Source organism: Urocampus carinirostris, chromosome 13 (assembly GCF_059441175.1).
Source record: "Urocampus carinirostris isolate Australia breed hairy pipefish chromosome 13, RoL_Ucar_1.0, whole genome shotgun sequence".
Classification (NCBI taxonomy): domain Eukaryota; kingdom Metazoa; phylum Chordata; class Actinopteri; order Syngnathiformes; family Syngnathidae; genus Urocampus; species Urocampus carinirostris.
Genome location: NC_142361.1, coordinates 5,338,989 through 5,365,787, shown reverse-complemented (window position 1 = coordinate 5,365,787; position 26,799 = coordinate 5,338,989). Strand labels below are relative to the sequence as shown.

The following is a 26,799-nucleotide window of genomic DNA, read 5'->3' as shown; positions in this document are numbered from 1 at the left end:
AAGTCCATCTGTATCTTTTCCCACTCTAGATTAAATTACACTTGAATATTTGTAGGTTTGTTGAAGATGATCCCAGGCAAGAAACAAATAGAGGGTTATGCAAGATTATCTATTTTAACTAAAATTGTTGCATCAATTGAGACTTTTTTCCATCAGTGGGATCTTAATATATATATATATATATATATATATATATATATTTGCTATATATCAACATAAACAACACCCCCTAAAAAGGATGTTGATGGCAAAATAACCATTAGTTCAAAGAAAATAGCTCTGACGTATAAACTTGGCAAACTTTTGCTGACCCGTTTATGTATGACACCTCTCAGATCATTAATGTTTTCACACTCTATATTAGGAAACGTAAAGAATTAAGGATGCACCATACGTTTTTTTTCTTCTAAAACCGATACCTGATAAAATCTTGCTTTTAGAAAATACAGATTGCTGATGATTTTTTTCAAACAGCATGCTATGTTCAGAAAAAATACAAACATGCACAAAATACAATTATTTGTATGTGTCTGTTGATTTTGGGAGAATTAAATAAATATATATCAACAAATCAAAACACAACTCACTAAACTTCCAAACATGTCCAATCACAACAGCAAGTACACATTCTAAGCAATTCAACTGATCTTAAGCAAGCTCAGAATGGGTAAGGGGAGACGCGACCCAATTTAATATGATGAGGAACATAAACAATTAGTGGCGCCTGATTGAATATAAGAAAATATATAAAAAATAATAAAATAGCTCCACATGAATAATATTTGCACTACATAAATAATATTTGGTCTATTTGGGTCTCTTTTCTTCTACCGTGCCGATGAGTGTGACGTCATAGTTTGCTGTTATCGGTCCGATAAATATCCACCTGATAATTATCGTGCCTGGAATGTAAGTGACTATTATATCATCACTGTTCAGAATTGACCAGATTACAGGAGAAAATATCCACCATCAGTTCATGAGTTTGGCAACATTTCCCCCTTTTTTGGTCTTGATGCACCCCTCTGAGTAGACACTTTTCTGGAGTTTTATCACCCTTCATGGAATGCCAATATTGTGACATTACATTACGGGAACAATTATCGCTGAATGAGTTGGCTTTAATCTCATCACAATGCCTGATCCATTTATATGATTATCCAATGAGTGGACATTGTGGGTTGAGGTCTCACACAAAAAAATTGTGTCAGTTTTCAATTAGAGTGGCTTGCAAAACATTTTGGCCCCCTAAAATTTTGTGACCTTTTGCCACATTTCAGACTTCAAACATCAAGATATAAAACTGTAATTTATTGTGAAGCATCAACAATAAGTGGAACACAATCATAAAATGGAATACACTTTATTGGATATTTTAAACTTTTTTAACAAATAAACGAAAAAGTGGGTGTGAAAAATTATTCGGCCCCTTTACTTTCAGTGCAGAAAACTGGCCAGAAGTTCAGTGAGGATCTCTGAATAATTCAATGTTGATCTAAATGACTAACGATGATAAATGGAATCCACCTGTGTGTAATCAAGTCTCTGTATAAAAGCACCTGCACAGTCTCAGAGGTCTGTTTAAAGCGCAGGTCCCAGATACTGTTGTGAAAAAGTTTAAAGCTGGATTTGGATACAAAAAGATTTCCCAAGCTTTAAACATCCCAAGGAGCACTGTGCAAGCAATAATAGTGAAATGGAAGGAGTATCAGACCACTACAAATCTACCAAGATCGGGCCGTCCCCCTAAACTTTCAGCTCATACAAGGAGAGAACAGATTAGAGATGCAGCCAAGAGGCCCATGATCACTCTGGATGAACTGCAGAGGTTTACAGGTGAGGTGGGAGAATCTGTCCATAAGACAACAATAAGTCATATACTGCACAAATCTGGCCTTTATGGAAGAGTGACAAGAAGGAAGCCATTTTTTTAAGATATCCATAAAAAGTGTCGTTTAAAGTTTGCCACAAGCAGCCTGGGAGACACCAAACATGTGGAAGAAGGTGCTCGGGTCAGATGAGACCAAAATCGAACTTTTTGACATTATGTTTGCCGTAAAAGCAGCACAGCTTATCACCCTCAACACACCATCCCCACAGTCAAATATGGTGGTGGCGGCATCATGGTTTGGGCCTGCTTTTCTTCAGCAGGGTCAGGGAAGATGGTTAAAGTTGATGGGAAGATGGATGCGGCCAAATACACAACCATTCTAGAAGAAAACCTGATGGAGTCAGCAAAAGACCTCAGACTGGGACAGAGATTTGTCTTCCAACAAGACAATGATCCGAAACATAAAGCAAAAGCTAAAAGGGAATGGTTCACCAAAAAAACATATCAAGGTGTTAGAATGTTATGTTTAAAATGGCGGCGCCCCCTATGGCTGCGGCTGGATCTGCTCCCGACAGTTTCTCACATTCTAGTCAAAAACCCCAACCTTCGACTCAGTTTATGAGGGCGAACAAAGACAACTCTAACTGTAGATTAATATACGATCGCAGTTTTTTGCTGGATATGCGAACATCCAGAAATCCAGCGCAAATTTCGACGATCACTCTGGAGTGTTTACTTAGCCTCGGAGTGCTACGTCAACAGAACACAGCGGCCTACAAAGCAGCGAGTAAAAGTGGCAAGCGGAAGCGCTGTGACCGGGGAAGGAAACGAGGTTGTCGGGCCGGGCTAACGGCTCGGATGAAGGCTAAACCCTTCAAAACGCCTCTACCATCCATTTTCCTATCCAACGTCCGCTCCCTGGACAACAAACTGGACCATTTACAATTGGAATTCTCATCGAACCGCGAGTTGACGAACTGTTGTGCTTTAATTCTGACGGAGACATGGCTAAACTCATCTATCCCGAATGACGCTGTTAGCATTGTGGGGCTAACTGCTTTCCGCGCCGATAGAAGCGGCGAGCTCACCGGCAAAAGAAAGGGAGGCGGTCTATGCATTTATACAAACAACAACTGGTGTAGAAATGCGAAGATAATCTCGAATCACTGCTCACGAGACATTGAACTTTTGACGGTGATCTGCAGACCCTTCTACCTACCGAGGGAGTTTAGCGCGACCATCATTACTGCCGTGTACGTGCCCCCCAGCGCTAATACGAAGGAGGCAATGGACGTTCTCTACCGAACTGTGAGTGAACTGCAGCATGCTTACACCGAGTGCATTTTTATTGCGGCGGGGGACTTTAACCAGGCCAATATGAAAACAGTTCTCCCGCATTTCCATCAGCATGTAAATTTTGCTACAAGAGGTAGGAACACATTAGACCTGGCCTACACAAACATCAAAGGTGCATATAAAGCAGCCCCCCGCCCCCACCTTGGCTCATCAGATCACCTTTCTGTTATGCTAATTCCAGCATACAAGCCCCTGCTGACCAGAGAAAAACCTACAGTGAAGCAGGTGAGGGTGTGGTCTGAGGGGGCAATGGAGGCACTACAGGACTGCTTTGATTGCACTGATTGGGACATGTTTAAATCGGCTGCCACTTACAACAACAAAATAAATATAGATGAGTACGCCATTTCTGTGTCAGCCTATATCAGTAAATGCGCAGAAGACGTCAGCAATACCAAAACTATATGCACCCGTGCCAATCAGAAGCCCTGGATGACTGCTGAGATACGCAAACAACTAAAAGTACGGAACCTTGTCTTTAAATCTGGTGACATGGAGGCGCTGAGATCAGCGAGGGCTAACCTGAACCGTGCTATCAGACTAGCAAAGCGAACGTACAGTCAAAAAATCCAGGAACGTTTCCTCAACAAAACCAACACCAGGGATATGTGGAAAGGCATTCAGGCCATTACCAAATACAAGCCAACCACCGCCCCAGTGCAGGACACTAGCATGGACTTTCTGAATGACCTCAACAAATTCTTTGGAAGGTTCGAGGCACAAAACGGCACCACTGCAGCGAAAGCGGTTCCAAATCAGGACGAAAGAGCACTCCACCTGGACTCATCTGACGTGAGGAAGACCCTGATAAGGGTCAACACAAGGAAGGCTCCGGGCCCGGACAACATTCCGGGGCGGGTACTTAGGGAGTGCGCCGATCAGCTGGCTTGTGTACTAACAGACATTTTCAACACCTCGCTAGACCAAGCCAAAGTACCATCATGCTTCAAATTTGCCAACATCATCCCAGTGCCAAAGAAACCCCAGATCTTATCATTCAACGATTACCGGCCCGTTGCACTGACTCCTATCATAATGAAGTGCTTTGAGAGACTGGTTAAAGAGCACATCACCTCCAGTCTCCCCTCCTCATTCGACCCCTTTCAGTTTGCCTACAGGACAAACCGCTCCACCAGGGATGCCATCTCCTCTGCGCTTCACCTGAGCCTGACACATCTAGAGGAGAAGAACACCCATGTGCGGATGCTGTTCCTGGACTTCAGTTCAGCATTCAACACCATCATCCCACAACATCTGGTAGACAAAATGAGACTCCTGGGTTTCAACACCCCCCTGCGGAACTGGCTGCTGGACTTCCTCTGTGACAGACCCCAATCAGTGCGGATAGGTCAGAACAGTTCAGATGTCATCTACCTCAGCACGGGCTCCCCCCAAGGCTGCGTCCTAAGCCCCTTGCTGTTCACCTTGATGACACACGACTGCGTCCCTAGGTCCGCCACAAACCACATCGTGAAGTATGCTGACGACACAACAGTGGTGGGCCTCATCAGGGATGACAACGACCTAGCCTACAGAGAGGAGGTGGAGCAGTTGGTGGGCTGGTGCAGGGACAACAGCCTGGTCCTGAATGTTGACAAAACTAAAGAGATCATTGTCGACTTTAGGAAAAACCAGCCCAACCATGCCCCACTTTGCATCAACAACAAGGCTGTGGAGGTTGTCAGCAGTATCAAGTTCCTAGGGGTGCACATTACAAACAAACTCACCTGGTCCGTGAACACTGCATCACTGGTTAAGAGGGCACAGCAGCGCCTGTACTTCCTGCGGAGGATGAGGAGAGCCCACCTGCCCCCACCCTCCCTCATCACATTCTACAGGGGCACCATAGAGAGTATCCTGACCAGCTGTATCTCTGTGTGGTGTGGAGGCTGCAGCGCTACCGACTGGGGTAGTGTGAGGAGGGTAACGAGGACAGCAGAGAAAATAATCGGGACTACACTTCATTCAGGACATTGGCCAGAAGCGCTGCCTATCCCATGCTAAGAACATTACCGGGGACCCCTCTCACCCCCATCATGGACTGTTCACTCTGCTAGCCTCTGGGAAGAGGTTCTGCAGTGTGCGGTGCAGGACCACCAGGCTCCGCAATAGTCTAGTCCCCCTGGCCATTAGACTGTTAAATGGTCAATCTAACATATAGTTAACTTAAATCTAAACGGCTGCTAATCTGACTTTTTGCACTACTGGCAGTTTTTTATAGCTTGCCACTCATTGCACATTGCTCTCTGCACTATGGTAATTACAGCGTTATTGTTACAGTGTTAATGTTACTGTGTACCTGACTTGTTAACCTGACTGCCCATTTTGCACATCTGGTTAGCTACTCTTCTTGCACTATCGGCACTATGGTAAAATACTATACGTAGCCAATTACAATACAACTTTATTTATATCTGTACATTCAAGGAAACTGTGGGGGTCAGATGCATCGACATTTCGTTCTGTATACATGTGTACTAGAATGACAATAAAGTAGATCTGAATCTGAATCTGAATCTGAATGGCCAAGTCAAAGTCCAGACCTTAATTCAATTGAGAATCTGTGGAAAGAATTGAAAACTGCTGTTCACAAACGCTTTCCATCCAACCCCACTGAGCTTGAGCTGTTTTGCAAGGAATGGGAAAAAATATCAGTTTCTCGATGTGCAAAACTGATAGAGACATACCCCAAGCGACTTGCAGCTGTAATCGCAGCAAAATGTAGCGCTACAAAGTATTAACTCAATGGGGCTGTATAATTTTGAACACCCACTTTTTTGTTCATCATTTGTTAAAAAGGTTTAAGATAACCAATAAAGTGTGTTCCACTTCATGATTGTGTCCCACTTATTGCTGATGCTTCTCAAGAAATTACAGTTTCATATCTCTATGTTTGAAGTCTGAAATGTGGCAAAAGATCACAAAGTTCAAGGAGGCCAAATAGTTTTGCAAGCCACCGTATTTCTTAAAGAGTATGGGGGCGATCCAAGGTAATGCCTTTCTCATGTATACCTTGTGCTTTAGGAAGCAACTTAGGAGGTGTGTCGGAGACAGGAAGCTGGTTTTCTGGACCAAAAAAGAGCTGAGCTCAACCACTCCCGTCTAGGTGAGAAAAGGCACAGGTAGATATTGTTTTTCAATGTAGACTGTTTTGTTTACGACCTGTTCAATTTAAGTTTTCAGTCCCCCCGGATTGTCTGTACCACCAGTAAAGAGAAAATATCAATAAAAATATTTACGAAAAAAAGAAAAGATGTTCCTTCTTTCTGCTAAAGCACAGTCAAGGTTTGAAAGTGCTGTTGTCAGTCTGGTTTCAAGTTAATTACAAGCTTGCGCAGTATTTTCTTAGGTTTAGTATGTCCTGCACAGTAGTTTAATCTGATGTCATTGCTGTAAAAATCTTAATTTCTATTTCTTCTCTATTAATTTAATTTTTTTCATTTTGTATTTGTGATTTTTGTGCTGAGGAGAGATTGTACAGGTACAACATAAATTGCATCGCTTAAATGCGTCTACACGCACGAGTAAGCAAAAAAGTAAAGGACTACCCAATCAAAATAATTGGGTTTCTATGCGGGTAAACCAGTCTTTATATAATTAGAATGCTGGAAATAGTTTGAATCCAATCTGATGAATGTTGAATCCAAGGTTGCTGTGAACATTTTTTTTTAAATAAAACACTTTCGAAAGTATTATTTTGAGTGATCCCAAGAGCCAAGAAGAAATCCCGTGGTTCAAGAGCAATCTCGCCCTGGTTCTGTGGAATGCTCTGCCCTCTTAAATTTGATCTGCAACTTCAGAGGAAGTGTTACAACCTAGGCTTAAAACACACTTATCATCAATAGCTCATGAATGATGTACCAATATTTCATGTTGATGATGTCTGTGTATTGTCTGTACAGCCCTTTGAGACTTCTTGTGACTAAGGGCTACACAAATGAACATGACTCGACTTGACATGCGACGCTGTGAGAACCTGGGCAAAAATGTATTTTTTATAAAATTAAAAGACATCTTTTCTTGTCCAGAAGCACAGGTGACATGAAAACACTCATGTCCGGGCACTGAACGTTATATAAAACGAAAATAATTGTTTGCCATCTCAATGCACTACACTGTGATTGGGAGCAGTATGCAGTTGTCATTGGGATCAACATGAATACCTTCGTGTAAGAACTGTGAAAAAAGTTCAGCAGAGGACCTCTTTCTTCTCAGCTCAAAACACAAACAAAACCTAAGTGCCGCTAAGGTGCAATGTGGTTTGGAGAGCCCGTATACATATATACAAACGTAGGGATTCGATAATGCAACGATAGCATGCCATGACATTTAACCAAGCGTCTTCACATGCGCATATCTCAGGTATATCTAGCATTGTGAAGAAAACTCAATCTGGTGTCTTAACGCCAAGGTCCTCAGGGGATTTATTTCACACACGCAGAAAACCTAAAAATCACACATAAAAAGACAAAGATGCTGGTCTTGATGTTAAAGAGGCAAAAGAAAATGCGGGGCGCATATTATGAAGTGTCGGCAAGGGGTGAGAAATGGAACAATCTTTTGCTATAGCCACATTCAAATTTTGAGTTTGTGCCTGGCTCTGTTGCTTATTTTTTATTTTGCACACAAGAAAGTGTTGGAAACACTTAGTATGGGATATCTGCCAAGCTCTTACCGACAATGTTTCTCAAAAGGTTATGTCTCCCGTCGTTTCCATGTTTTTGATAGCCGGTAACCACACTGCTAATGTTTACATGCTAAAACTACAGATCTAACTATCGACAGTTCCAGTTTTAATTCATATGTGTGAGATTTGTATTATTTTTGCCCCAAAGTTGATTGGTTCATGCTAAGCTACTGTATGTGCGAGGAGATTTCAAATTAATATTAATATTTAATTATGGCAAATACACAATTGTGACTTGTTTGGTCTATTAGACTGCCCAGACTACTGCACCATCACCGTCATCATCAGTTTCCACCTACTTTTTCTTGTCAGTATCCACAGTCCTGTCCAATAAACGGAAAAATGCCCCAAAATAAATGCTGGATAAATAAACTGTTATATGAAGAATCTACAAGCAATTTATTTCCTCATAAACAGTCACCTTAACAAAGCAATAAAGTAGGAAATACATTTTTAAGAGCATTACAATCCTCGCAAGGTCCAGTTTTTAGTTTAAAGAAGTTTAATTTCCTCTTCCCCTCTCTGCACCTACCCACTAACTCCACAGTACAAGATCAAGTCATATCACACCATAAATAAATACAAATTTCCTTTACATGTATACTTATTTGAGTGATTGTGATATCGATTAGATTTTGGTTAATCTTGCAAGCCCTACCATGAAGCCGTGCCTGGTCCCAGGTCAAAGTTGATTACCATCTGAAAAACTAAACATAAGTATTTTATACCAGCACGGCGGAGCAGTGGTTAGCGCATGTGCGGCACAGTTCATGTCATGGGAACCTCCTGCGTGGGTTCAAATCCAGCTACCGGATTTTCTGTGCGGAGTTTGTATGTTCTCCCCGTTCTTGCATGGGTTTCCTCCGGGCACTCCGGTTTCCTCCCACATTCCAAAAACATGCATTTCAGGTGAATTGGCCGGTCCAAATTGTCCCTAGGGTGTGAATGAGCGAGTGTGTTGTCTGTCCCCGTGTGCCCTGCGATTGGTTGGCAACCAGTTCAGGGTGTCCCCTGCCCACTGCCTGATGATTGCTGGGATGGGCTCCAGCACCCCCGCAACCCTACTGAGGATAAGCGGTTGCAGCTAATGAGATGAGATGAGAGTATTTTATACATTTTTAAAGGGTATGCATAAGCTGGACTGGTGACATCATACAGACAGTCTTTGCTTCTCAACAGTCTGATGGCCCTGTCACTAGCATTAACCATTGAATGCATAGGTGGGATTGAAAAAATGACCCCATGGGTTGTTATTCTTCAAGGTCTTTAAAAATAAAGTTAACACTGTCATATTCTAAGAATTTCTCTTAAAACATGTGTTTGGCATGATGCCAATAGTAAGACCTACAAATACCTACACTATTAGGGACTGTTTATCCAATCAGAATGCAGAGCACAATGCATAATGAAAATCCGTTTAGAAGCAAGACTGTGAAAGGTAAACTATGTTGTAGAGAGGGATTACTGAAAGTGTGTACGCTCTATGGGACGGGATGGACGGGCGGACAGACTGACTGACGGATGGACGGACAACAGGCCGGGCGGGCGGGCGCTTAGACCACAGACAGACCGACAGCCGGACAGGAAAAATAAGAAACTTTGAGAAGGGACCACCCATGCGGTAATCCCCATTCTACGACAACCAGGCAGCAATGGGTCTTGAGTGGGCAACAATATGCAAAAAACAGGCAACATCAACAAACACATTTAAGTAAAAAGAAAAATTGTGCAAAAGACGAAGCCTCACATTTCAACCAGCCAAGCCATGTATAGCTGGATTAGATCGATCCTTCTTTGGGAAAATATAATTTCTAGGGTTGTTATGGATTGGCGTATCCGAGAAAATATATAGAGAATTTTGTATTTAATATCAGCAGGTAGTAATATGACTGTCCGTTATTTATTTTATCTTATGCCCTTCAAGCAAGTTAATGGAAAATAAATATTCAAAATTATCATACCGTATTAGATGGGGTTTTTTCTTTCTGGTTTGCTCTGTCTGTATTTAGGCTATAATGTCACCCATTTTCGTTTTTGGCCCCAATTTTTCAATGTCGATGCATCCCTAATCGAACTGTGGGTGTATGGGTGTAATATAGTGGGTTGCAGCCCAACTCAAATGATGTTAAAGCACAAAGTAGAAATAAAACAAAACATTTAGCTCCATACAAAAACTTTACGTATAGAACACAGATTGGAACCAACCAGCAAAAGGGATTTTGCATGATCCGAGGAAGACAGCATTACATTTTGGGGCTCGATCTGTTTAACATAGTAAAAGGGGTGCATTCTTTCCTTTTTTCTTTTCTAGCCATTGAATTTGGCAGGGATCGACGCTCTCAGACTTCCCGCTCACTCAAAAAGGATTATGTAAAAACAGGCCTCTTTCTCAAGAAAGAGGTCGTTTTTTTGAAAAGCTATTTCAGAACCTCAGACATTCAAAGAAAAAAATGCAGAACCTAAAGGAAAGTCACCTCTCTGCAATTGATCATGTGAAGAAAGTTCTCAGATGTAACATATTTTTGGCGATTTGAGACCGCTCTGGTGGTCTAAGTAGGTTTTCTGACTATATACCGACTTTGTGCCATATGCCTGATTTTGATGCAAACAGCCTGAACTCCAATGTAAGAAAATTGATGGTAGACAAATAGAATCAAATAGATAATTATGTCATCTAAATACATGTACTGTTATACCTTGCTGTATCGCAGTTTATCAAGGTTTCCTGCCTGGCAGATATTCATCGTGCACGGTGTTCTGCATTCGAATTTGCTTCACAGTCACCTCGCCCCTTTTCTGCTTGAGTCTGCCTGTGCGTCAATTATGTTACGGTCCGAGTTGCACTCATACACAAAAACTCTTGACGAACCTACATTATGTATGCGCAAATATTTTTCAACTTCAAGTTTCTCTAAAAGCCATCATGTCAACAAAATGCTCTGGACCGACAATGTCCGAGCAATGCCCGCTAAACTTGCTTTGGAGTCACGTGCATCTCTTTGACACTTCTTAGTGGGTATTTGGCGCTTTTCTTTACAAATATTTGATAATGGGCAAACAAGACACATTCTTGTTTTCCAATAATATAGCTTTACCATTTTTGGCAGATACAGACATTTTTTTATTTTTATTTTTTTTAATCTCAAATACTTCATGGCTCTTTCAACATGTTGGGTTGCCAACCAGATAGGAAATGTACTTTTCAATAATATCCACATTTTGGCAACAAAGTATTATGTGAAATAAAGTGGCCCATGCCGTTAAAGGGTACCCAAGTTCTAAAACATGTAAAATGTAAGAAAATACTACATTAATTTTGACATAATATATGTCATTAGAATATTCCAATTATTTTCCAAGATAGTGCATTTTGAAAACAGTCCGTCTAGTCTTTTGACTTCATGAGCAATGACGTCATGTGAAAAACACCAGCGTCCTAGCAAGACAGTCACCATATTGGTTTACATGTTTAGTAGTCAAAAAGGTTTTTAGTGTTTCAAGGCAAATTTTGGTAGTTTTTGTGGAGAATGCCTAGGCGTTAAATGGAAGGCAGTTGCAGCAATGGTACAATGAATGGCGAACAGCCAAAATGGGGTGAATTGGCAAAAATTACGCAGAGAACTAACAGGGGCTAAACCGTCTGGGACACAGCAGTCTAGCCACTTGCTAAAAAGGGATAACTGGGACCGATCAGCACTGGACCGACCAAAACCATGCAGTAGGCAGCCAGGGTAACCATGAAAAAAAAAAACACCTTGGCAACAAACACGATCCCATCCATAAATATACCAAATGATCACAGCAGGATAGCCGGATACAATGGAGGGCAAAAAGTGAGGCTGGCAAACTGAAAACATGTAGTAAGTAGCCTGGCTACCAGGGAACCTACAACAAAAAATGACCACGACAACAAAAACGAATCCAGCCGGGAAGAAAAAAAACAATGGTCACACAGCTAGCCGACTGCTAACCGCGCTAACCTGGACCATTACTCCGCTACATTTGGCAACCATGAAATCGATACTTAGTTACTTATTAAATCCCCTTCACGTAAGTACGCATCAGCTACGGCGCATTTATTTGGACGCAGAACTCCGCCAGCTCTACCATTTTTAACCAATCAAACGTAGCAGCCTCATCATGTGACCATGTTCAACTTCAGAGGAGGAAATTTTGTTTCGGATGAAACAGATCGAACATGTCACTTAGCAATTCCCACTATGAAAACACCAAAGAGGAGGCACACCCCTGGCCTCACATCAAAAGCATTAGAAAGGGTGCAAAACACCAACTACAATATCGAATGTCTCCTTTGTTTGCCTAAACAAATGAAAGATTTCTGCATTCAAGAATTCAACATCGGACTTGAGGAAACATGTAGCGGTCAATTTCATTTCAACTTTACTTTGGTATTTATTACTTGTTTTATTGTTGTTTGATATTCTGTGTGCCGCAAATTTAGGTGTCCTGAAAGCTGGTTTAAAGTCAAATGTATCATTTTTATGCTCAACCATCCAGCGTATTTTATTCAAGCTTACCGTTTTAAAAAATATTTTTACATTGAAGGCTTTTTACTGTGGTCTACGCGCAGTGCATATAAATTTGCACGCACACGCACACACACACACACACACACACACACACACACACACACACACACACACACACACACACACACACACACACACACACACACACACACACACACACACATATATGCTACTGCATGGTGCTACAGGTGCTTAATGTATTAATTGGATTATTACTATTTTTATTTTATTTTTTTATTAAAGCAGTTGAATTTACAATGATTATTTTAATCCATTTTTAAATTAAATGTATTTTTCGTTCATTAGATGGACTTTGATAATTTGATGATCTGATTGGTTGTTTCAAAAAAATCAGTAACTACGACGTTGTACAGTTATGTATTTGAATGACTATTTTACGTCTACTTGAGTAATGTTATTCTGAAGTAACAGTACTTTTACTTGAGTGAAATTTTTTGCCTTCTCTACCCACCTCTGGTTGGGAGGAACCCTACACGTTCTGTGCCCAAAAAAGGGTCATTTTTTTAATCTCTTTAAATAATGCAGTTGGGCAAAAAAGCGGCAAGGTTATCTTTAAAATGATAATTAGTTATAATTTATTTCTAAAAGAAAAAAGGTACATTACTTTTTTGTTCAACAAAAAGATAGTGCCTGTAAATTGGGTTTGTCCTTTTGTTTTAAGTTACAATAGTATATATTTGATAAATAAATATATACATTTCTACTTCTACTCCCTATTTTACGAGTTTTGACCATCGAGGGTCCTTTTTGGAACGCAACTCCTGCAAAAAAGAGGGATTACTGTAAATGTTGACCTGACTGCAGGAAGAACTTGGTTTGAAATTATTTTCAGTTTACCACTACAAACAACACTGATTATAGTTATCAATGTTTCACCAGTTTAAGCTCAGATTTTTTACGATCCTATTACATAAATTGTGGAAAACTTAAAAATGTGTGAATTGTTTCTATATCGGCCAGAACAATTAGTTCTTCGGTCAATATCAGAGTTTAATATTGACCGTTTCACCTGAATTTACATCTCCTTATCGTTTCATCTTTCCCCAAAGTCATCATGACTTATTTTTTCCAGAAATGGCAGAAAATAATGAAATATTTAAGTACAGGGGAAAATCGTACACTTGACATTTTAATGCTGACATTTGAGCCTCTTTACTCAAGACATAGCGACTTGTCCAAAGAACAGCCCATCAGGAGACGAACATGAGGGCTGAGACGGAGGGGGCGGACTCTTATCTCTCTGCAGATTACACCAAAGCTATTATACTAAGCTAATAGCGCGTGTAGATACTTTCTGAATGAATTTGCTAAATGTGGTTAATGCTTAAGACGAAGAGGATTTGGTAAAGATGACAATAGGAATAAATAAAGCAAGGGACTGAAGGGAAGGGGCGTAATGGGAAATACTTGAGGATATGTAAATGAGACGGCAAAATGAATGAAACATTTTGTGAGACTGCCCTGAAGCATTAAAACAATGGGCTGCCTTGGATGCTGCTTTTTGTTCAAACAAAATAAAAGAACAAGGTGAGAAAGAAAATGGGGCATGAAGTTTGATTAATTACAAATGTAAGACGAAAGGAAGAAAACTATGCTGAAGTTCTATTTACAACAGATTTTAACACCATGACTAAACTTTAATAGAATGTGCGAGTGAGTTGTCTGTCCCCGTGTGCCCTGTGATTGGATGGCAACCAGTTCAGGGTGTCCCCTGCCCACTGCCAGGAGATAGCTGGGATGGGCTCCAGCCCCCCCGCGACCCTATTGAGGATAAGCGGTACGGCTAATGAGATGAGATGAGTTATTAATACTTAGGCCTTGAACACACATAGTCTGGTTCTGCACCCTACCGTCCATACCATGTTTATAGAAAATACAGCATTAACATGTAAAAGCTGTATTACTTTTATAACCATTCCAGGCCTTAAACTGGCAGTTTACGCTAAATTATTTCAAATCAGAGTAAACTTCCATTGGATACTTCCTAAAGTTGCACAACGTTGCACCAGGGTCATTCATCAGGACCGACAACCAAACAGAATTGCTTTTTAAGTTTGTTAACTAAACAATCACTTTTTGATTCCGAAAACAAATTGTGCAACCGTCTTTAAATTTGGCATATGAGAGACCTTACCAAACAAGCTGGCATAACTCTTTACAGTCACTCACACTAGATAAACAGCCAGCCCACCAAAAGTAGTATAGGGTGCATGAGAACGCAGACAGGTCATAGTCTGCCATTTAATACGATGGCGCAAAAAGTCAGACAATGTCAGGAGCGGGACATGCGGTGGTTTATTGACATTTTACTTATTCTTTTTATTTTCTTTCATTCAAGTTTACAATCAATTAAAAAAAGTTACAAATTAACTTTGAATTGAAATAAAAACAGAAAAAAAGGTCTGTCGGGGAAAAGCCTAAACTTATTTTGTTCCCCTAACATTACATTTATTTCACAGCACCATTTTGTATGGCAAATTCTTCCACCAGCTCGCAGAGTGCCAGGTCCGACCCAAAGGTGTCCTCTGCATCGGCAATGCAAGCTGTGCCTGAGATGTCAAGCTGGCGAAAAACAATTCTCATCCTTATCATGTCTTATTTTAGGCATTGCCAGAGCTAATAAACCTCAAGAAGCTGAAACAGCCAATTGGATCAGTTTGAATCCTTCTGCAAAAGGCACCAATGTTATTTCGTGTGGCGCAGGAAAAAATGTACAGTATACGAATGTCGTAGGATGGTGACGTTTCAAAGGCCCATTTCCGTTTCAAAGGGACACATGCAACCGCATCAAAGGCAGAATTCACATATCTTTTCTTTGGTCAGCATTCCCTGTTTTGATGCCCCACATTTGCAGGTGGATGATTGGTCAAACTGTAGAAAATGTATTAGCTTTGCAAAATACGTGACTGTGTAGTAAGATGATGACAACTAAAGAGAAAATGAAGGTTAAGAAGTGAAAGGTGGTGGCTGTTTGCTGCCCCCTGGTAGCATCTCCTTGTCAATACATAACTAAAGAACAAAGCAGGGAGAAAACAGTTCCAGCATTTAAGAGGAGGTAGATGAAAAAATATTTTTTTTAAAACAATCTGTTTGAAGTATTTATCAACTTCTAGCTGTGAAAATATATTACAATTTTTTTTTAAATAAACAGACAAGTAGGTGGTAATCTTTCAGGGTGCAACAAAAAAATGAAAACACACACACACATATATATTATTTTTAAGATGCATTGGCATCCAACCGGACCAGTACTAAAGTTTCAAATTTGAATTAAATTAAGATACATACTGCATGGTTATTTGTCTTTGAAAAATATGATTTTGAAAGTAATGTAACATTTAGAGTATCTGCAAGTACACTCAGATGTATATAAAATGAAGACAAAAAAACAACTACAGACTGGCTTTTTGAAAGAAGTAATAACTGTTTGTAACAGAATAAGGAAAACAAATAAATCTGCAAGTGCTGAACAAACAGTATGCACTGTAAGTATGGTGAGTAAGTACTGCAATACTTTGCTTTATCGCAGTTTACTTATCACAGTTTGGCTGGCTACATTGCGAAATTTTATCGTGCATCGTGTTCTGCATTCTGATTGGCTAAACAGTCACCCCACCCCTTTTTTGCTTGTGTCCACCTGCCACATCAATGACGTAGTACACATACGCAAAACAGCTTGATGAACCTACTAGATTATGTACTAAATGCGCAAAATTTTCATGTTTCTCAAAGTCATGTCAACAAAATACTCTCGACCGACAAAAGCACCATGCTTTCTATCGAGGACAAACCATGTACAACTGTTATTTTGAAAGATTTTGTCTATCAATAAAAAAGATCAATTAAAAAAAGGCTTATAAAAAGGCTTTTGATTTTTTTTCTACAGCTTCAAACATGTTTGGGGTGGGTGGCTGGGGTTCCATTCTGGTCCTATATGGCTCTTTCGACATTTTTGGGTTGATGACCAGAAAGTAAATATGGCAACAAGGTATCATGTGGAGTAAAGTGAATTGTGTTAATACAGTTGTGCAAAAAAGCGGCAAGATATTTTTGAAATGATAATTTGACGGTAGAGGTTTGTTTGTTTAAAAAAAAAAAAAAAAAAAAAAAAAGTAAATAAAATTGTATAGTACAGTACTTTTATCGCGGGACCCTACTGAGGATAAGCGGTACGGCTAATGAGATGAGATGAGTACTTTTATCTGTTAAATACTTCAGCCTGTAAATTTGATTTCTTCATTGGTTTCAATGTATGATAGAGTATTTTTTTTTTTAAATGAAAAAAGGTTGTTTTTTTTTTTTTTTTTTTTTTTTTTTACTACCTGGGTTTTTACTATTGCAGGACTATATAGGGATGTAAAATTCGAAAAAAAATTGGGATTAATGTTCACATATGGCCAAAATTGAACTTGGAAAATAGGCATGTTAAGGGTAAAAGGAAAAAATATATAGGAGTAGAGTACTAAAAGGGAAAAAAATGTTTTTCTTCTTAATGACTACAACTGCCTTGGCGTAGCAAAAGACGAAGGGGTAAAATGGGGTGGGGTTCAGCACTGGTTTGTGCCAGCTGGCTCAAAATCGATCCACAGATGCTACCCACGTGGGGGAGTAGGGGTCAGGGCGACGGGGGTGCCCAGGAGGTCCACTGAACCCCCTCTGCCCCAAAATGCCAATGGGACGGGCCAGGAGTAGACTAAGGAGGGGCTGCAGATCCCTTTGTGAAAGGAGCAGGATTAATTAGACTGAGTGCTAAACAGAACGTAGCTTTTTTGCAAAGACCAATCATCTAATGGATATTTAACACACAGTCAAAAGTCCATTTGTGTCCAAAACAAACAACAATTGCCCAACATCGATCCTACAGAGCAGTGATTCCCAGATTATGTTGCCAAGTTGTTGAGCATTGTAAAAGAGCACTATGGGCATGAATTCAGCCAGAACAACTCTCATACAAGGATTGACACATTCTGACAAAGTCTGTGAAGAGTCAAAAGAGGGTTATTTGGTTAGTACAGTAATCCCTCGGTTATCACGGTTAATGGGGACCAAAACCACCCGCGAAAAGTGAAAATCCGCTAAGAAGCGACGCCCCTTCAAAAATGCTTAAAAAAAAAAAAATATATATATATATATATATATATATATATATATATATATTTTAAAAATATATATATATTTTTTTAATTATTATTATTATTTTTTGGACCTGCGAAGCTCTGAACCCGCGATTGTTGAACCGCGAAGTAACGAGGTCCCACTGTATTCATTTAATTAATATTCTGTGAAGAAATCTGAAAAGGGTTATTGGATTCTGGCTTTTTTGAAAATAGTAACTTCTGCTATCGTCAGTATTTTTCTGTTACCAACTGACCCCAGCCCATTATCAGTGAAAGGAAAAGTTATGTGGTCTTCACAGGAAAAAGTTTAGGGAACCCTGATCGAATGGTTATTCAACACAGAAAAAAGGCAATTTGTGTCAGAAACAAATAAAAACTACCCAATATTAATCCTTTAGAAATACATTTTACACAGGTGTACTATCACCCCAGTTTGTGGTGTCTCATTTTAGAATACAGCAACAACAAAAAAAACACCTTGTGAAGTCAAATCGCTGAGGAAGAAGATGCCAAAGCGATAGAGCGCAACGCTGTCCGGAAGTGATGAATCATATCCAGCTGTTGTTTATCAGACTTAAGCCTCGACGCCACAGTGAAAACAAAAACAATTCTGAACGGGGCCCTGACTGCCAAAGGACAAACTAAGATCATCGCGGTTTAGACAGTTGATAGAACCGCAAAAAAATAATTAATGAAGAAATGATTGCTCGATCCAATTTTTGCTGTATTAAAATACAATGATATATATATATATATATATATATATATATATATATATACATATATACACATATATGTTTAAATATATATTTACATATATACCGTATTTTCCGCACTATAGGGCGCACCGGGTTATAGGGCGCACCCCCAGAAAAATTTTTGGTCCTATATCTTCCATAAATAAGGCGCTACAATGGGAACGTCGACAAAACAGTCAGATGATTCAGTCAAACTGATTACCGCCTTAACATTCCCAAAGCTTGCAAAGAAGCAAATACGTGTCGTAGACACTTGCGGATGCGGTGTCCGTACGATGTCACTTAAATGCATCATTTCAAATATCATTCGGGAAGGTTAAAGTCTTGGGATTATATTTTCTTTTTCACTCGCAACTTTACTGTGCATATGACAATAAACACTTGGAATTGAGTTTAATTCACTCAACTCATCACAGCAACATCAAGATCGTTCTAAAACAAGATACCGGGAAAATATAAAGCCGCATAGCTCACCTAAGTTCTCACGTTCAATAATGATACGCAACCATGGTCTTCTTACAACCGTGAGTGTAGTAAATCCAGGAGAGTAAAATATTTACAAATACAAACTAATGAAACCTGTTTCTTTATAGCGTAGTTTAGCAAGCTTGCTATTCAGTCATCTTTTTCAGCCAATTGCAGGGTTTGTTTCGGCCCTCTAGCCTATCCGAGGCTCCGAATAACTTTAGCCAATAGCGATCGATTCAAATGATGATTGACACATTGGTGAGCCAATGAAACGCCGGTATATAAATCCCAGCATACACCGCGGACTACTCCACGTTCGGGGGAAAATCGAGTCGGCGGCTGTTGCGTAGTTGTGAGACCTTGCGATTTAATATTGAGCCATATATAAGGCGTACTGTATTATAAGGCGCATGGTCAGCTTTTGAAAAAAATTAAGACTTTTATGTGCGCCTTATGGTGCGGAAAATACGGTATATATATATATATATATATATATATATAACATGAAGCTAACCCAGGCTAATCATACGTTCGCGTTAGCGTAATCTTTCGTACGGAAGATTACGCTAACATGAACGTGTAAAAATAAAATCAGGTCGTTTACACGTCATTTAGCACCCGGGTCTCCACAACAAGTGATGAGCGGTTAAAGGATAAAGAATTATGAATAGGATTTCTAACCGGTCAGCAGAAGCCATGCTGTATTCCTGAAAGAAGGTAAACTCGCACACCTTCATATTTTGCTATTATTTCTTTCTTAAATGCATTAGTTGTACGCACTACTCTACTCTATTTTCACCTGTAACAACTTTGCTGCTTGCACCAACCTTTTTCCGAGGCATAATTAGGGGTTAAAACACTCTCTTCATCGCTTTTTGAAACGAAAGCAGAAAAGGAGTACGCGTTGCCGTGACAACAGTTCTTCACGAGGGGTGGGGGCAATCTACACTTGTACGCCGCTCAGCATCACCCCTAGCGTACCGGCGTTTGAACTCCGATTTTTTGAACGAATAGCGAAGCAAGAATTTCTCTAAATTTTTGGTCGAGAACCGATTTGTTCGAACTGAGAGGCGTTCGAAAACCGAGGTTCCACTGTATATATATATGTATATATATATACACATACATACATACACATATACATACATACATATATATACATACACATATACATACATACATATATATACATACACATATACATACATACATATATATACATACACATATACATACATACATACACATATACATACATACATACACATATACATACATACATATATATACATACACACATATATATATATATACACATATACATACATACATATACATACATATACAGTATATATACACATTTGAAACTGCACTCTGTGAACAGCCTCCTCTTTGAGAAATTTCTTTTTGTGTCTTACCCTCCTGATGGAGGGTATCAATGATGGTCCTCTGGACAGCAGACAGATCAGCAGTCTTCCCCATACTTGTGATTTAGTTTACTGAACCAAGCTGAGTGTTTTTAAGGCTCAGGAAACCCTCACAAGGTGTTTCGAGTTAATTAGATGATTCAGGTGATTAATTGAATAGCCTACTTGTATACTTTTTCATGATATTCTAATATTTTGAGATAGGATTTTTGAGTTTTCTTAAGCTGTAAGCCAAATTCAGCAATATTCAAATAATAAAAGGCTTGAAATAGTTCAGTTGATGTGTAATGAATCCAGAATGTATGACATTTTTGTTTTTTTAATTGCATTACAGAAAATAAAGAACTTTATCACAATATTCTAATTTTCTGAGACAGTCCAGTATGTATACACATATACATATATATGTATACACATATACATATATACATATACATACATATACATATACACATATACATACATATATATATACACATATACATATATACAAACACATATACATATACATACATATATATACCTCCCAGTCTCAAAGCGGGCGCCGTGTGTATCGTCTAGACTTTTGACCCTGAAAGACCTGTTAGTCCGCCCATTAGAAGTCCACCTGCACTCCATGTATCATCCTGAATCAAATGCACCTGTTTGAGGTCTATAGCTGCATAAAGACACCTGTCCACCCCATGCAATCAGTAAGACTTGAACTTGTAACATGGCGAAGACCAAAGAGCTGTCCAAAGACACCAGAGAAAAATTGTACACCTCCACAAGGCTGGAAAGTGCTACAGAGCAATTGCCAAGCAGGTGAAAAAAGGTCCACTGTTGGAGCAATTAATAGTCAAATCAAGTCATCTTTATTTGTATAGCCCTAAATCACGAAGAGTCTCAAAGGGCTTCACAGATTATTACACTATATTACACAGACTATTTTTCAGCCGACGAGAAGAGTAGGTTATTCATATGCTATGGAGTAGAAGTGAGTTTTAAGTTTAGATTTAAACATTTCCACTGAGGTTGCAGATCGGATCTCAGGGGGAAGAAATGGAATAATAATAATAATAATAATAGAAAATGGAAGAAGCTAAACATGAAAGTCAATCTCAATCGGAGTGGAGCCCCATGCAATATCACCTCGTGGGGTCTCAATGATTCTAAGAAAGGGGAGGAATCATCCCAGAACTACACGACAGGAGTTGGGCTATAAACTGAAAAGAGCTGGGACCACCGTTTCCAAGGTTACAGTAGGTAATACAGTAAGACATCATGATTTAAAATCATGCATGGCACGTAAGGTTCCCCTGCCTAAACCAGCACATGTCAAGGCCTGTCTTAAGTTTGCATATGACCATTTGGATGATACAGAGGAGTCATGGGAAAATGTTTTGTGGTCAGATGAGACAAATAGAACTTTTTGGTCATAATTCCACTAAGCTTGTTTGGAGGAAGAAGAATAAGGAGTAGAATCCGAAGAACAACATCTCGTACTGTGAAGCATGGGGGTGGTAGCATCATGCTTTGGGGGTGTTTTTTTTGCATATGGGACAGGGTGAGTACACTGCATTAAAAAACCGTATGACTGAGGCCGTGTATTGTGAGATTTTGGGGAACAAACTCCTTCTCTCAGTCAGATTATTGAAGATGGGTCGTGGCTGGGCCTTCCAAAACGACAACGACCCAAAGCACACAGACAGGAAAACCAAGGAGTGGCTCCGTAAGAAGCATATCAAGGTTCTAGCATGGCCCGGCCAGTCTCCAGACCTGGACCCAATTGAAAATCTTTGGAGGGAGCTCAAACTCCGTGTTTCTCAGTGACAGCCCAGAAACCTGACTGATCTAGAGAAGATCTGTGTGGAGGAGTGGGCCACAATCCCTCCTGCAGTGTGTGCAAACCAGGTGAAAGACTAAGGGAAACATTTGACCTCTGTAATAGCACACAAAGGCTAATATACTAAATGTTAACATTTATTTTCTCAGGTGTTGAAATACTTATTTGCAGCGATATCACACAAATAAATTGTTAAAAAATCATGGATTGTGACATCTGGGTTTTTCATTTTGGTGGACATGCACCTATGATAAAAATTTCAAACCCCTCAATGATTTCTAAGTGGGAGAAATAGCAAAATAGCAGGATGTTCAAATACTTATTTTCTTCAATTTATAATTTATTTATATGTATATATATATATATATATATATATATATATATATATAAAAGTTTGGGCACCCCTGATCATTTTTAAGATTTTCTTTTATAAATCATTGGTTGTTCGGATCAGCTATTTCAGTTAAATATGTCAAATAGGGGGCAGCACGGCGGCGCAGTGGTTAGCGCTTGTGCGGCACAGTTCATGTCATGGGAACCTGTCGTGGGTTCAAATCCAGCTCCAGACTTCCTGTGCGGAGTTTGTATGTTCTCCCCGTGCTAGCGTGGGTTTCCTCCGGGCACTCCGGTTTCCTCCCACGTTCCAAAAACATGCATTTCAGGTGAATTGGCCGGTCCAAATTGTCCCTAGGTGTGAATGAGCGAATGCATTGTCTGTCCCTGTGTGCCCTGCGATTGGCTGGCAACCAGTTCAGGGTGTTCCCTGCCCACTGCCCGGAGATGGCTGGGATGGGCTCCAGCCCCCCCGCGACCCCAATGAGGATAAGCGGTACGGCTGATGAGATGAGATGAGATGTCAAATAGGAGACACACAGTGATATCTGAGAAGTGAAATGAAGTTTATAGGATTTACAGAAAATGTGCAATAATTGCTTAATCAAAAGTAGGCAGATGAATAAATTTGGGCACCCATACAGAAAAATTACATCAATATTAAGTTGATCCTCCTTTTGCAGAAATAACAGCCTCCAAACGCTAATGAGGGTGTGGATTCTGGTTGAAAGTATTTTTGACCATTCTTCTTTACAAAACATCTCCACTTCAGTCAGGTATGAAATCACACCACAGATTTTCAATAATATTCAGGTCTGGGGACTGAGATGGCCATTCCAGAACATTGTACTTGTACTTGTACCATAGCATGATGGAACCACCACCAAATTTTACTGTGGGTAGCAAGTGTTTGTCTTGGAATGCTGTGTTCTTCTTACCGCCCCTTGTTATTTCCAAATAACTCAATTTTAGTTTCATCAGTCCACAGGACCTTATTCCAAAATTAAGCTAGCTGGTCCAAATGTGCTTTAGCATACCTCAAGCGACTCTGTTTGTGGCATGTGCACAGAAAAGGCTTCTGTCGCATTACTCTCCCATACAGCATCTCGTTGTGATAAGTACGCTGAATAGTTGAACGATGCGCAGTGACACCATCTGCAGCAAGATCATGTATTAAGTCTTTGGAGCTGGTTAGTGGGTTGAGTTAGACTGTTCTCACAATCCTTCACCTCTGCTTTATCTGAGATTTTTCTTGGCCTGCCACTCAGGGCCTTAACTAGAACTTTGCCTGAGGTTCTTCCATTTCCTCACTATGTTCCTCACAGTAAATGAAATGAAATAATCTGCATTTATATAGTGCTTTTCAAGTGAAGACTTCCCAAAGCGCTTTACAGTGTGCTTCACATTTCCCAATAGCGGCCGTGCAGCCATGTAAGGCGCTAACCTGCTTATTGGGGGCATTAGGGGTTCAGTGTCTTACCCAAGGACACTTCGACATGTAACACGGAGGAGCCGGGATTCGAACTGCGATCTCTTGATCCCAAGACGAGCGCTCTACCTCCTGAGCCACTGCCGCCCCTAGAAACTAACAAACAAAACAACAAACTTGCCCAAATTTATGCACCTGCCTACTTTTGTTTAAGTAATCATTGCACACTTTCTGTAAGCCTATGAACTTCATTTCACTTCTCAGTTACCACTGTGGTTGTCTTCTATATGATATATTTAACTGAAATTGCTGATATGAACAATCAATAATTTGTGTGCCTTATAGTCATGAATGTACAGTACGTGTATGTGTGTAAATGTAAAAGAAAGCGATTTTTAAATCAACAATTGTCCAATATTTTGACTTTGTTTTATGCAAAACAATTTTTAGAAGCACCAGGAAGTCGTTCTTTTTGAGTATTTTCGGTGAATAAAATTCCATTGATCTGAAAAGATGTAAAAATAATGAGTGCATGATATTCACAAACAGCAAAAATAATAATAATAGTAATGCTGAGAAGGGCAATCTACTATCGTCCTTCCGCTCGCTCATCTTGGAACGTTGCACCCCTGCCTCGCCTTATCGGTGTGTCCAGAGTGCCCTCCTCTTTCCTGCTCTCCGGGTCTTTCTTTTTGGGTGGCCCCCTATGTGCCCCTCAACACTAGCTCAGACCCTGAGCACGTACTTCAGACGGGGGGCTAATGGGAAAATAAATTACCAACCGCCAAAAAGCACTGGCTCTGCACTTCTGCAGGGTGGAAAGTGGGGAGTGTGCTGATGGGGTGGGGGCTTCAGGAGAGGAGTGGTCAGGAAATGGGAAGCTGGGAGAGCTAGAAGGTGGATATCAAGGAGTAAAGAGAGGAGAAAAAGATGAGGGCGGAAACCGAGGCCGTGGAAATGAGGCAAACGAGGGGACAGGAGAGAAAGGTCGACAGGATTATAGCTGTGAGTTTATCTCTGCTCTATGAAGTGCCTGCTCATCATTTTCCCGCCATTTCGCCATCTCTCGCCAGAATCAAGTGACAGAACAGCAATAAAATCACTCTGTACACAAACACACAGTATATATAGCCACCAAGCTAACATCCTCAGGCCCCGTGTTGATTGATTATCCCCCCTACGTGTAGCAGAACCTGATGTATCAAACCAACATAATATTACTGGTGGCCTAAATGCTAGTATTTCTATTCCGTCACACAAATACTATTTGTGACGTTAAATTTAAATGTTTATGTTATTCACAGGGCATGGTGAATGACTGGTAATTACGTCCAGCTGACATTTCAAAGGTGCCTTGTTCAATTCCAGCTACTGGTTTCCTTGTGCCGAGTTTGCCTGTTCACCCCTTGCCTGTTTTCTACAGGCATTCCAGTTTCTTCCCACATTCCAAAGACATGCTTGGCCAGTGGTGTTGTGACTCCAAACTGTCCCTAGGAATAAATGTGTGAGTGAATGTCTGTCTCTGTGTGCCCTGCAATTTGTTGGCAATTTGTCCCTCTGCCCACTGCGCAATGTCTGCTGAGATTGGTATCAGCAGTCAAGCAACCCTAGGGAGGATAAGCGGTTCGAAAAATGGAAAGATGGATGTTATTTACAATTACAACCTTGAAATATTCAGGCCAAGAGGGAATTCTAGTTTTGGCTCTGCTGACTGCATAGCAAACAGAATATGAAATTCAGCAAACAACCATGCTATTCTACTTTTCAAAGTTAAATACATGGGTCCTTGCCAGACTTCAGAAAAAAAAATATACTTATTCACCAAAGCACATAATTCCAGGTATTTTACTATCACCCAAAATCAATTACCACAAACATTAAAATGATAATAGCTGCATATGAATTGTTGTCGTTGACTATGTCAAAATTAGACAGCAACCCACATTATGATTCATTTTGTACCTTAATGGAGCTGTAAAGAATTTTGAACGTGTTTACTTGCTGCAGCCATCTCGTGGATTGTGTCATCATTGCAGCCTCAGGCAACTCGTTCATGATGCACATGCAATTACTTACATTTCTCAGACGCGCTCATATACACTTTTGTTTTTTCAACTTTCTTGGGGTTTGGGTTGGCATTTGGACTTCTTTTCTTTACCATTTTTATGCTACACTAACAAATAATAAAATGCGTAGGGACAAGCACTCTCCACTTGACTTGTTTCAAGAAAAATGTCAATTGTATTATTGAAACAAGTATGTGTATGATTTCGAAGCACTGGTTTTTGCTCATTTATTCCAGGAATGCCGGACTACTATCTGCAAAATCTCCAATAAACCTCTCTAAATTCAGAAGCTTCTCACGTTAAAGTGTGTTTGTTTAAGAGCATATTTGAGATTTGGTGGAGCTATGATAGGGCTCTAATCCAGAGCAAAGCTGATTTGTGTTAAGTGTGTGTGTATGTATGGGGAGGCAATGGGGTAGTTTGGAGATGGTCTGTGACAAGAAACAATTGCAGCAAATGTGAGACGGCCTCTCTGGAGGCCCAGCTGTGACAAAGGTGTACTCTCCATGCATAGTGACAAATCTGCGTAGACAAAGAGCATTAACGGAGGCCATGCTCTGCTCTACTGACTCCAATTGTGGCCCAGTCAAAGAGAATCTAATATGGATTTTAAGAAAAGGAAAGGCAGAGATTAGAATGAAAGAGAAACAATGAACACCTTCTACCAAGGGGGAATTATCAAAGGGATTGGATAAGGAGCCCATGCGCCTCAGTGTGTGTCTGTGTGTGTGTGTGTATTGGGTTGTTTGACTTTTTTCTGTTCCCAAAGAACAAAAAAGAAGTCCGCCAGTTTTGTGAAGACAAAACTTAACGCTTGTGGAACATAAAAGAAGAGCCATAACACGTTTTAACTTGTCATAAGGTTTGTCTTAACAAATTATAGTAACTTGCATGTTTACTCAAAACTGGCTTCAATGCAAATTTGTTTTGT

At 40.1% G+C, this 26,799-nt stretch overlaps 1 protein-coding gene across 5 annotated transcripts in view; it reads right to left on the bottom strand.

Moving 5' to 3' along the window:
- Nucleotides 1–26,799, bottom strand: part of ehbp1 (EH domain binding protein 1) — a 278,859-nt gene that overhangs the window by 213,047 nt on the left and 39,013 nt on the right. The gene's annotated exons all lie outside the window — the stretch shown is intronic.